The 13964-nt window shown below is 40.1% G+C and overlaps 1 protein-coding gene across 7 annotated transcripts in view; it reads left to right on the plus strand.

Moving 5' to 3' along the window:
• Window positions 1-13964, plus strand: part of LOC307269254 (receptor-type tyrosine-protein phosphatase delta) — a 270649-nt gene that overhangs the window by 42862 nt on the left and 213823 nt on the right. For all 7 annotated transcript variants that reach the window (XM_080052141.1, XM_080052145.1, XM_080052143.1 and 4 more), the window contains exon 4: window positions 13281-13328. The gene's annotated coding sequence lies outside the window, so the exon portion shown is untranslated. The remainder of the gene's footprint in view (window positions 1-13280; window positions 13329-13964) is intronic.

Here is a 13964-nt window from a genome sequence, read left to right on the forward strand (position 1 = left end):
AATGTTTCATGAACAAGGCTAGAGCAGGGGGAAAAATAACTGCTAAACACAAATAACATGGTCAACATTGTAATGCCATAATGTTAAAAATCACAGAATCACAGAACTGACATTTCTCGACTAAGTGTGAGTAATTCCTGGTTAGTACTCAAACGTAATGCTTGCAGAGCTTCACACAGCATAACGCCTGAAACCGTTTTTCGTCAACGTAATTGCTCAGTATATCTTTAAGCAAAGTGTCAGCAATGCCCTTTTAAGTTTGCCAGTGTATCTTCTTGGTGTAAGGGCTTATTTAGCCAAACCAGGCATGACACCAATTATGCTGGAGGGAAATCGATTACCAACTAAGCACTCTGCCGGGACAAACAATAAAATGATCAAAGTGACTGGACGTTTCTCTTATAAGAAATACGTTTGTATTAAATTAAGTTGTTAAGTTCAAATCTGTAATTCTTGAAGCTCTAAATAGTTTCCAGCGTAAAACAATTGATACAAAGTTGGACAGAAAAACAAAAGGACAATTAAGGCCATTTGTGTTCTATCGTTGCAAGTTCTCGACCAGATAATTGCGGCCCTTATCCATTAATTGATAAAGTCGGTGACATTTTACTTAAAAGACACCGTGGCTCAAAATGCTGATTTATGTCAAGTGTCAAAAGCTCTGTGTTATTTTAATTTTAAAGTGTTTATTTTTCTTCAATTGAAATGTATTTCAAGAAATCTCCATAAGAAATGTCATTACAGAATAAAAACAACACAACCAACTTCTGTTTTAATAGCAGAGGGATAATTTGGAACTCTTCACCGATATCATAAATGCCCCCCCTTAGAGTAAATCATGTTTAAGACTCTAAATGCACCACCATGAATTAGACGCACGATACTTGTGTCATTATTACTTCATGTACACAATATATACACTAACAGTGGCAATAGAATTATACATGATTTAATATGTGACCTTGGACTGGTAAACAGACTGCACTTAAATAGCGCTTTTTTCCAAAGCGCTTTACATAGTGTGTCATATTCACCCATTCACCCACCCAAGCTAAGAATCGGAAGCGATTTGGGGTTCAGTGTATCTTTGCCCAGTGACACTGTGACAGGGTTATCCGCTTTATACTATTTTCTCTCACCTTGCTTCATTTTCTATGTTGTCATTAGACATGTGAATTCTGAATTTCACAAGAAAAAAAAGTAAAGCTGCACGTCACACAGTTTGCACTAAGCCTATTTTAATTAGTGTACTATCTGGCTTGTGCTCTGATAGTACAGTCCTCACTGAAATGTACAGTACTGTCAAATATATTACAATCATAATGAATATGCTAATTATCCTTTTATATATTCCAATTCTACAATGGTTTTATATTTTAATGACAATAGAATCATTCCATGTAAGCTATAATAAGCTCATGTGATGAATTATATTATAATATCTGTGTGTGTGTGTGTGTGTGTGCGCGTGTGTGTGTGTGTGTGTGTGTGTGTGCACGTGTGTGTGTGTGTGTGTGCATGTGTATGTGTGTGTGCTGAACCTAGCTACAGATCTACAGTATTGTATTATTTGAATCGGTATATCTTGAGAACTCATAGGCGTCCATATATGGAGTGTAAGTGACTGTTCTTGTCCAGCTCCTTCTTCGGCTGTCTGCTTGGTTAGTGCCACTCCATTGTCAATCTTCATTCCCCCTTTTTCCAGACGCTAGTCTGTCGAGGATAGATCCCTCATATGTCACAACCACACAGACCATTTCCCGGAGTCCGCTCTGACTGTCAGGCTCCGCGGACCATGAAAGCCATCTACGTGATGCTCAAAATTACCTCATCGTACAGTGCCACAGACTCCCACACTGGCATGGTCAGACGAAACTAGCTCACTGATACTTTTAGGCAGCTATTTGCCAACAAATACAGTGGGAACTATTTCACATTTCCCAGAAAAGAACCATGAAATAAATCTATTTTACTGTGTGTTGGAAGACATTTGGTTGAGCATCAATTATCCGCTTAATGGTGTCCAGGACCTTTAGTAGGTTAACTCATAGATTTTTGCAATGAAAGATGATGTGTTTTGGCATTTTAATAAGGCACTACAGCAGCCACAAAATAATTTGGAATCATAAACACTGTAAATCTTGTGTGATTTTTTTTTAAATGTGGTCCATGATGTTAGCACTCTGTCTCCTGTCTTAACGAGAGGGTATCTGTGGCAACATTGGAGAAGAAACCTCCAACTCTCCCTGGTACAATTACAGAAGTGCACCGCAGTCACTTAGCCGCTAATACACGGTGTGATATTAATTACTGTTTGTAAACAATGCACTTTGCAGAGATTATTGCATGCACCCGGCGTCCTCCATTTGCGTTGGGTAATTCTCACGAGTGATTAAGTGGTGAAGCCAGGACAGCTGTTCAAGATGAGTTCATTGGCATGTTTAATTAATTGCACTTGAGATAATTATTCAATCATTACTTTGATTAATTTTTGGGCGTCCTAGATAATGCATCGAACGTCTGCTTGATGTCAATAGTTTTGAGAGCGTGCGTAAAACAAGCCTTGCCATTTTGAGGAGTTTTTATTTATACAGCTAAATACTTATTTGTTGAAAAAAATAATGCCAATGTCATCTGGCCATGATATGGATGCATTATTATGACTGCATAGTTGATTTGAACGATAATGCTCACATGCAATTTTTAACTTATACATATCATTACACTTTCCTAGTTGATTACTTAAACGCAGATATATTTAAAACTACACTGTTTTCTGAAATGTTTGAATGCATGTGCACATTTGGCAATATATAAGTTATTCTGTGGAAATGTGCATCTCTTTCAAAACCGGAAAATCTAGCTGTTGCCTTAACAGGGCATACCACTAAGGTTGGATAAAAACCAACAGCCAACGAAGGCGCTGCATTTATTCCTGGTGTATCCCAACAGATTCACAACACCCTGTCACCTCTCACTTCAACGTTTTTGAATGGATTCAGTCCACATTATGTTAGAAACACGCTCATTATTCACCCCCCCTCCCACCCCCCTTCTGTAACGCTAGGGTTGTGGCAACATCCTCCACTGAAGGAAAGCCAGGCAAATCGTTTGTGAGAGATCTTGTCAAACAGATTAATTCCCACCCTGGGCCTCGGGGTTCTGGAGCGTTTTTTCTGTCATGCTGCTTTTGCCAGGCTCCCTCTTGATAATACCCCAAAGATAAAATTAATTGTGCAGGGAGATGTGGGATGGGGAGAGAGTATCTAAGAGGACCTTGAGCAACACATGAAGCTCTCTGTTTCTCTCTCCACTCCCTCTGCATGTGAAAACACTAAGACACAATCAAGCCGTCAGAAGGCATGACACATTGCACCAACGATCACTTACTTTGTTAGGAAGTTTCTCTGGAAGTGGGGGAAGTGATGAGGGAGATGTGAAGGGACAGAATCAACCCTTGTGAAATATCTTGGTATAAGAATGTCTGTGTTCAAATTACCATCAAAACGGAATCCCTCACTTCGTCAGCTGTTCATAAGAAGGGGTTGACTTGGCACACCAACGTTGTGCATGTGCATGTTTAGGAACTTGTCCTTCTCTACTTTGACACTGAAAATCCGACTGCAAACGAACTACAGATGTGACAGCTGTTTCAAGTTAGCAAGGACACATACTCTACAGCCATGGTAGTGGCTCTGTGTGGCTGTGTGTGCTTTTCGGCTAAATGCTTGTGTCAGCATGCTAAAATGTTCACAATGACAATGAAGGAATGTCATTATTACGGTATTTTTCACATACTAAAAGTCACATTACTGAAATGCATGCAGGTTCCGAATAGTAATTTGTTTACTACTAGAAATTGCTTTCATGGTGGTGTGTCCAAAAATCCTTTTTATATTTCTCACAAGGCCTACATCTTGTCTTCTCAGCCTCTGTCTGAAACGCTCCATGCTAGAACCTGTCTCTTTAAGTCTCATGCTTCCAAAAAGCCCTGTCTGCTCTGATTGGCCCTGAATCCAACTGTCGGTTTGAATTGGTTAGATTTAGGGGTATCTGGGGGTGTGGCTTATCACAGATGGAGAACGTGCTAAGTTATGGTAATGGAGGGGGGGGGGTATTTAAGATATGTCAACCAAACCGCTATTGTGGTTACAAACACTTCTTGGAAACACTTCCCATGTAGCTTCACCATGCAGTATAGCAGTCATGTGCAGTCACACTCTCAAGTAAAGAAGACCTTTCCCACCACCTCTTTTCACTGCAACAACGTTTCACTCTCCTTTTTACTTTCCATTATATTTTATATATACAGTTTTTTATTGCACAGACTAGTCCTTTGCACTACTTAATATTTAAAATGTATCTATGTAAATATTGTTTATGTTTATCTTATTTAACTCTATATTGTTTTTATTCTATCGTTCCAACTGCATTGTGGGCCAGAGTTTTTCATGCATATATCAGAACTGACAATAAAATACTTTGACTTTGACTTTGAACAGCTTCGAACATTACCTAATCCATGCTGTGTCCACTTTTCATCACCACTGGCCTTAAAAAGCCACTGAAAGACCACCTTCGACAAGACATATTCCGTAGAGGGCATAGCAGAGGATCAGACTGCAGCATCTGTACCTTTTTTCCCACCCCCAATTCCCCCTTGGCACCTGAGTTACCCCTGTCACCTCTCATGGCAGATGGTGCAAATAAGCCTTCATATTATTCTGCTGCTAGACACTGGGACACAAGCTCTGCGTTCCAATCCCCATACTTCCCTACTATTTACTATGCCAGAAAAAGATTTAGGATGTCCCAATACTTGCACGTCAATTGTAGTATGCTGAAAATACATAAATGCCCCACTAACTCTGTTAGCATTTTGGAGTATTTGTCTCTATTCTTGACATTTCTCGACATAATGATAAAAAAAACTTCCTTATCTGATTTTTCCCCCTCCTGTGGCCCTTAAACTCTTCTGTACTTTAGTATGTAGTATAGTAAAAAGAAAGAGTATGTGATTCGGAACACAGCCTAAGACAACAGTAATGCTTTTAGCGCTGTCATAGTCAAAACACATCAGCAACGGCCTCAGAGGTAGATAATGTTTGTTTTACTACTAGAACTTAATTCAGGGTTGTTGTTGTTGGGGTTTTTTTTGCTGTGAAAAATGCAGCCTCTGAGTGACTTAGCCGTTGTTATTTATATATTGGTTTTCAGCCCGCACTGAGATGTTGGTGCTGTCAACAATCATAACGCTGTATGAATAAGAGATGAGATCATTGAATTGTTTGTCAGTACAAAATGCACATGCGGTTCTGTGGGCGAGTATTCTCAGTGCAGTCGACAATGTACAGTCCAAAAATGTGTCTTTGATTACAATAGAAGATACATTTATGCGTTCAGTTTCCAGTTTCGTAAGTCAGGCAGTTGTGGCTCATTTTAGACCATTTCACACACACAGCCTTTACTCATGCATTCCCACAATAGTACACAGCCCCACATTGAACTCAAATTACATACACACATGCACTATCTTACCAAGTATACTGGTCTAATACTTCATTGATAAGACACAATCACCAAACAAGCAACATTTCAGTCAGATATAGGGACTTGTCAATTAAATATGCTTGACTTTAAAATGAGGATTATGAAGCTGGCTTACTATGACACAAAAGTTATTCCAATTAGTAGTAAACAATGCTCAATATGAGTATGTCTAGCTAACTTCAAGGCATATCTCATCTTAAAATGCTAAAATATCATTCAATAATCATATTTGTAATTATCTTAAATCTAGAATAGTGCCACCAATGTAGCATATTACTTGAAATAAGTTAAATTACTGAGTTGACATGGACAAGTCCGGCATTGCAGGCTTATACTTCAGAGTTGTCCCAGCTAATTTCAAGAAATCTTCTCGAAAGACTTACATATAATTGCATTCCATTTATACCCTGTTTTACTTTCTTTTTTTTTGAAGAGCCATTTTCTCCACTGGGCAGTCCACATCCAACAGTTCTGAGCTCAAGTATAGTCGCTGCTGTCAACTGGGCTGCCAGTGTCCCTGTGGTGTCCTCGGTTGGAGCCAGAGATAGCGTTCAACAGAGCTCACTCTGTGACGCTGCCGTGTCACTCAGGGGCCCCGACAGGCACTGCAGCATGGATGACATGCCCAGGGAACGAGTGCTCATAGGCAGGTAGAATATATTGACAGGACCCTGGGGAGCAATTATGAGTGAAGCCCAACGGGGTTTGCTCAAAGGAACCTACGGCTTGTTTAAGTCTATCAAAAAATAAAAAATAAAAACGCTGCTCAAACCTCTGTTAAGCCAACACAGCTAGTGGTTTGAAGCTCACTTGGTGACAGGTTAATCATATAGACTGCACGGGGTTGTCAAACTTAAGAGTTTAGCTTAAACATAAATTGAACTATTTGGCTTTTTCTGTAAAAACCTTGTCAGTCGTCATCTTGAAGTTGTGTAATATTAGGGGTGCAATGGGGTAAATTGAGCCAGTGGGTTATATGACATGGACATGGAAAGACTGGTAGGGAAACCAGACCCCCCCAAAAAAAGAGTTTCGTCATGCAGGGTAAATTCATCCTGTTACTGAAGTCACAATTCTTGTCACATCATTGGACATCATAACATGTTCATTTAGGTCAGTGTAAACTGCAAAACAAGGTCATGTTCCTAGTTTAATTGTGAATCTGAACCACTGTATGAATCAGTTTTGTGAAAATGGGGTTTGTAGCGTCAAATGGTTTAATTTTGTGTCTCAATTTACCCCAATTTCGATTATCATTTTACCCCACCTTGGTGCAAGTTAAGCCATAGTAAAAACTTTTTGGGATCATTGTTCTAAAACCGTAGACATGCTACTACTGTATACATTGGATTCATTCCTGTGGGTACACAATGACAAATGTTGTGAAGTGATTAACAAGCTGACCTTTTACGGGCTGTTTCTCTCCTCAGCATTTGTATTATTAAGCCTATAAAACACCGACATCCAAGGAATACATTCAACAGCTCCCATTGACACTTGGAGCATCACTCTCAATACAATACCTGCAAATGATCAATGCATACAGATAATGGCTTGGAAAATGACTCAACTTTGAAAATGACTCAACTTTCCCCAGGCCCAGACAATTGTCATATTCAGTAGTTCCAATATCCTCAAACACACACATTTCCAGTGCCCTGTCTGTATTAGGCTTTCGTCAAGTTACCCAAGCGTGGCAGCAAGCTTTGGCTATCTTTACAGCAACTTGATATGATACTACAGTATGTACTTCAGTGTACTTGTATACCATGGCAGTTTTACTGTATATTGTTGATCAACATTTGTCCACAGGCAGCAATGGGATTTTGACACTTTTTTTACCACCCACTGTTCCAAACAGGGTTCTAGCACTATGTTTTAATAGTATGAAGTGCTACGATGAAGGAGCTACTATGAGTTACATGCATATGAAGAAATTATACACGTGTTAAATATTAATCGATTAGATGCCCGTAATTGCGGTCATAGCAGTCTTTCTAAAAGATACTGTGCAGTAGAAATAATCCAGACACATTGGACAGTCTCTCTTTGTCCTTCAGCGGTGCTTCCAACCCTCTCGATCATCCATGCATCTGGCTAGTTCGCCAATGCTTTCTGCTCCCACATCTATCCGAAGTATGTCCATGTATGTTGGTGTGGGACGTCCTCTTGATCGATGCCTGTGTGTTGGTTCCCATAGCACCAGCCTGCTGGCTGGGAGCTTGTTGTGTCTCTGGCAATGACCGGCCAGTCTCATTCTCCTGGCTGCTACTTTTTTTTTTGGCATTGTTATGCTTTATTGATAGTGTAGAGACAGAGTTGAAATGGGGCAGAGCGGGGAGTGACATGCAGAGTACGACCGCGGGCTGGAATTAAACCCGGGTCTGCTGCTGGCCGAGGCCCATGGGGGGGACGCCCTACCAACTGAGCTAAGGGCGCCCCCCTGGCTGCTACTTTCTCACTCAGCCCTGGTAGCCCACCATACAGATGCTTGTTGGTAACATGCGCGTTCTGGTTGATGTTAAGTACTGCACAGAGCATTACTTAGTCATCTCTGATTGGCTCTCAATCTAACAGTACAGCATATTGTTTTGTGTAAAAGCTCCTTTAAACATAATACAAACTAAATACATCAACACATTTTGCCAAAAAAAACACAATATTTATTACAGTGCCATTTTGGAATCTCCTCAATTCAGCCTCTGTCTGAAACACTCGTTTTAGAGGCTGTCTCTTTAAGCCCTGCCTTCCAAAAAGCCCAGTGAGCTCTGATTGGCCCTTAATCTCACTGCTTGTTAGGTTGGTAATGAGGGGTGGTAGCTTCTCCCCTTATGCCATCACATTGTTCTTTTCTCATACTTCAGGAGTCTCTAGTCACAACCGGGACCCATATTAATGTTGTAACATTAAACAATGCATTTCTCGTAATTGGTGTGACCTTTTAATGTAGGTGGGCTACTTTATTTCAGTTGGTCAACTATAATGGTGCGTAGTGTTGTGTCAGGCAGAACACTGAACTCCTGCTTAGCTGTCTGGCATCAGCTGTTCCATTCATGCTTCAATGTCCCCGGCTCATTCACAGCTGTGTGGCTATCAGCTGACGAGTATCACATTGGTGTAGGTGTACAGCATGGCCATTTTACCCTGACACTGTCATTCAGACTCACTCTCACCACAAGAAAAAGTCCTGAATACGAAGTGAGCCAACATTGCCTGGTCCTCAAACCTGACCTAAATCTGGCACAGCTGGTTGCACAGACTAATGTTGCAGGTGTGATGAATGGCCCACCTTGGGTCCCAAAGCTTGCCCAAGTGCTAATAACTGGAGCTGATTCTGATCCCAAATTGACCTACGTTGCATCCCCCCAAAAAAAACTGCAAAATGTGGACCTCTGGTTTCAGAATACAATCGAACATGCCGATATCCAGCCACAATCGGCTTGACTAGGCAGTTATACCTTAATGTACTGTAGATTAATCCCTACTTTCCCTTTTTTCGATTATGTTCCCTTTTTTCGTTTAACTTCAGCCAACATTAGCAGAATGCCGCATCATGATAGCAGGGACCATCCATGGGGGGGGGGGGGGGGAAGAGTCTCCCCTTTTTGTTGTAAATAAAGTGACATGACTCATTAATGTGATGAATGACCATGCAATTCCCTAGGACCTAAGCATCAAGCACCCCCCCCCCCCCCCCCACAAACAGGCCTCTGGTGGGCCATTCCGGGTGAAAGCCAAACATTTAAACGTGTGTCTGCAAGTGCTGAGGCAAGCAGGTCCGCCGGCCAAGTGGTCGCTCTTTTCCAGCTCTCGAAACGTCCTCAGGAAACCATTTTACTGTTAACATCAAATCATTAAATCCACTCCATGGTCAGTCACCTAGATTTACAGAGAGATAGATGGATAGACAAAGAGAGAGGGGATAAAGTTAAAGAAGAAGATGAAGAAGAAAAGCTAATCGTCAGCTGTAAAAGGCTAAATAGGCCAGATTATTAGGTTATAAATAAATGGAATCAAAACTGTCAGTAGTCTCTGGTCTTAATTCCTTGTCTTGTCGATCATGAATGCAAAGCACTAAGCGCAATTTTAGTCCATAAAGGAGGTGGATCGATAACATACCATTTGGCTCATGTGTCACTGTCAAAACACAGGATTTGAGATTATTTTGCCCTATTAAAAATGTAATTGCATTTTCAGTCGTGTCTCTGATAGCATCATACTTTGAACTTGCAGGGATAAGCATTCAGAAGTATAAGCTGGAAATTACATCTTTTGGATCAGGTTAGATTTTCATAGGGTTTCGATATAGTAGCTATACATATACACTCACCGGCCACTTTATTAGGTACAGCGGTTAATTTTCTTGTTAACACATATAATGTATCAGCCAATCACATGTCAGCAACTCAATGCATTTAGGCATGTAGACCTGGACGGGACAACTTATTGAGGTTGAAACCGAGCAACAGAATAGGGAAGAAAGGGGTTTTAAGTGACTTTGAACATGGCAATGTTGAGGGTGCCAGGAGGGCTGGTATGAGTATTTCAGAAACTGCCTATCTACTGGGATTTTCACTCTAAACCATCTCTAGGGTTTACAGAGAATGGTCCGAAAAAGAAAAAATATCCAGTTAGCGACATTTGTGTGGACGTAAAATGCCTTGTTGAAGTCAGAGGTCAGTGGAGGATGGGCATACTGGTTCGAGATGATAGAAAGGCAACAGTAACTCAAATAACCACTTGTTACAACCAGGGTATGCAGAATACCATCTATGGACGCAAAACACGACCAACCTTGAAGCAGATGGGCTACAGCAACATAAGACCCCACCGGGTGCCACTCCTGTCAGCTAAAAACAGGAAAATGAGGCTATAATTCACACAGGATCACCAACATTGGACAATAGAAGATTGAAAAATAATGCCTGGTCTGATGAGTCTCAATTTCAGTTGTAACATTCAGGTGGCATATTCAGAATTTGGCATAAACAACATGAAAGTATGGATCTATCCGGCCGTGCACCATCAACCATGCCATGTTCACCTAAACCCCCTTTTTCCCCATTCTGATGCTCGGTTTGACCTCAGCACATTTTCTTGACAACGTCTAAATGCATAAATGCATTAAATTGCTGCCATGTGATTGGCTGATTAGCTTTTTGTTTTTATAAGCCATTGAACAAGTGGACCTAATACCTAATAAAGTGGCCGGTGAGTGTGTGTGTGTGTGTGTGTGTGTGTGTGTGTGTGTGTGTGTGTATATATATATATATATATATATATATATATATATATATATATATATATATATATATATATATATATATAGTAGTTTCTACGCTTGTGTAGTAACACAAGCGTAGAAAAGTATAACATGGTGACAAATTTATGTTCACTTATTCATCAAATCATTCATGTAAACGCAAACTATCCACAATAAATGGTGTCTCTCTGGGTGAAGGTAACACAACTGTGTTCAGAGTTCAGCCATTGTATAATTTCATGCCACCTCAAGCAATTAACAGACTTCAGCTGTTTCTCTCAGTACACTGAGTACATTTGGTGTTGAAGGACAACTCCAGCATCTGATGCATGCAACCTCAGGATAAACAAAAAAAATCAAAAAATCTAATTCATGTCCACAATTATCTTGCTTATTTTGCAAGAAAATGTGTGATGACTCTTTGAAAAAAAAGCCCAGTTCCCACTTTCCAGACAACTCAAATGTTTACTGTACTTCATGTACTAGAATTATGCCATTTCGATATACTTGTACGCATGCGTGTGCTTTATGGCCACACTTTTTTTTTATGGTGCCAACTGTTCCACAGGTCCACACAAAACACTTTATACTGAACATCTACAATTAGAAGCCCCATTGTATCACGGTACACTTCCGAACTGATTACTTGCAATTATGTACAAGAGGCATGTTCATACAGTGTAATCTATTATAACCCAACCACTTTCAAGACACTTACAGACGTGTTCTACCTGCCCTACCACTGGGGGACTTGATTCGGTTTCTATGGGAACTCAAGTGCAACACAAGCCAGTGAAATGAGGAAATAGCTGCTGTGCTCATGTGATAAGCACTATGAAGCAAAATGAATGGCAATATATGCTAAAACTAATAAAGGTCTACAGAGACAAATAAGTGAAAGATCAGTCACTAAAGTAGACAGACACTGAAACAAAAGAAAAACTCCCTTTTTTTAAGAGAAATATTGTTGGGGAAAAATAAACCTACAGTATATGGTACCGGGCACTCCAGAGGCTGTTTGACTTGCCCATGCACTTCCATTACTTTGAGCTCTGCTATCTTGATCTTCAAGGCAAGAGGATAGATAGCTTGTGGAGGCCATCGTGTTAGAACTAGTCTTAGATGGGTACAGTATGAACTTAAAGCTCTGTGAGCTTGGGAAGATGCAGTACTCTTTGCTTCTAGAAATATGACAGAAATGCCATTCCAAATCAATCCCTAAATACACGCAGGGTGAGATATGTACTTCTTTTAAAGTATGTTATGTGCAGTATTTGTGAATGACTTTGCCTCTGTATGCTTGTGGTCATTTCAGATGACTGATTTGATTAATGCTCTTGAGTAGTGTAATATACAGTACAAACTACACCCTTAGGTCGTCTGGGACAGGTCTACTTACAGTCCCTAGAGTTAGGACTAAACAAGGAGAAGCAGCTTTTAGTTATTATGCACCAACAATCTGGAACAAACTCCCAGAAAACTTGAGGTCTGCTACAACTCTCAGTTCTTTTAAATCGAGTCTGAAGACTTTTTTGTTTCCATTTTAACCTGCAATTTTTATTTTATTTGCTTCTTTTATTCGCTTTTAAATGTTTTATAATGTGTCTCCATTTTAACCTGCAATTTTTATTTTATTTGCTTCTTTTATTCGCGTTTAAATGTTTTATAATGTGTTTTAATCTTGCCCCTGTAAAGCACTTTGAGTGGCCTTGTGTCTGAATTGTGCTATATAAATAAACTTGCCTTGCCTTGCCTTACACTTATGCATTATGTGAAATGCACATGCACTTAAAAGGCAGCATGCAGTCCTCCACATGATGTTTATTAATCCCAGGCTCCTAACCATTCAGTTTCCCCATTTTTTACCATCAAAAATACAAGTGGGTTTTTATCATGGAAAAATACAAATAAAGGCTCCATAGCAATACTAGTGAGCATAAACTACACAAGATTACTTTAAATTGGACCAATCTACACATTTTACATTTGGGATGGCATATACAACTTTGATTGACAAATGTTGCAACATAGGCTGTTCATGGAACCACTATTTGAGCATCATGTGTCCATGCCAAAGAAGTAGTACATGATTTTTATGAGAATCATTACACATTCTAAAATATAAATGTTCCTATGACGGACAGAATGGCCCTCTCACTTTTAATATTCTTAGTATTACTCCAGTTTTGCTTCTGTCCCAAATGTATGAAATGAGACATCCCCAGTATTTTTCCAACTACCAAACTGCTGCCCCCGGACGGGATGATCCTCTTAGTGCCTTAGCAATCTGGGACAATATTCCCCACTACTTACTTTTGCCAATTTGCTCCTGGTAGCCCCAGAGTCCTTGTCTTCATTAAGGGAGTTCCTCATTGATCAATCACTGTCAGAAGAGCTACTCTGTAATTACACTGTGGGCTAATCATGACTGACATATACCCCCCCCCCCTTCCCCCCTCTGTCACAGGTCTCAGGAGAGAGGATGTTCCATGACTTTCACACCTTCGACCTCAAGGTAGGCCTCTCAAAATGTTTTTTTTACTTGTATCTCTGTGGTTTATCTTTAGGTGTATATGGTTTCATAATGGATATAATGGTGGCAATGACGATGTAAGTTAACATGGGTGATGTGAGCTGGATATTTAAAAACCCTGATGACATCGCTGCTGTGGAATAAAGCTGGTTACCTTTTTATAGACATTTCGGTTTGAAATGTTCATTACGATATGAAATGATCGAACTTTAAAGGAGGACTAAGCAATTCTGGTGAATGCTTGTTGTCAATTTTTGTGAAAATCAGTGAATATATCCTCGCAATCCATACCTGTCTGTACTGTGTGTCTGCTGAAAAGAAATGTAGGCACTGTAAACGGGCATGTAACGGTGCTACGGCGGTCCCCCTTTTGTTTGCATATCCTTTGTTTACGTACCGGTTTACGGAGCCTAGGCTGTGTATGAACACTGGATTTTATTGCAGACAAGAGTACGGACAGGTAGTGGATCGTGAGGAGATGATTTTGACAGAAATGGATTTTGACAACAAGCTTTCTCAAGGATCGCTGACTCCACCTTTAAGTCAACAAGAACATCTGTATTTGAATATATATATAAAAAAAGAATCTCCAACTCTGCATGTCATCTATATTTCCGT

The sequence above is a fragment of the Ammodytes marinus genome (assembly GCF_949987685.1).
Source record: "Ammodytes marinus genome assembly, chromosome: 23".
Taxonomy (NCBI): domain Eukaryota; kingdom Metazoa; phylum Chordata; class Actinopteri; order Uranoscopiformes; family Ammodytidae; genus Ammodytes; species Ammodytes marinus.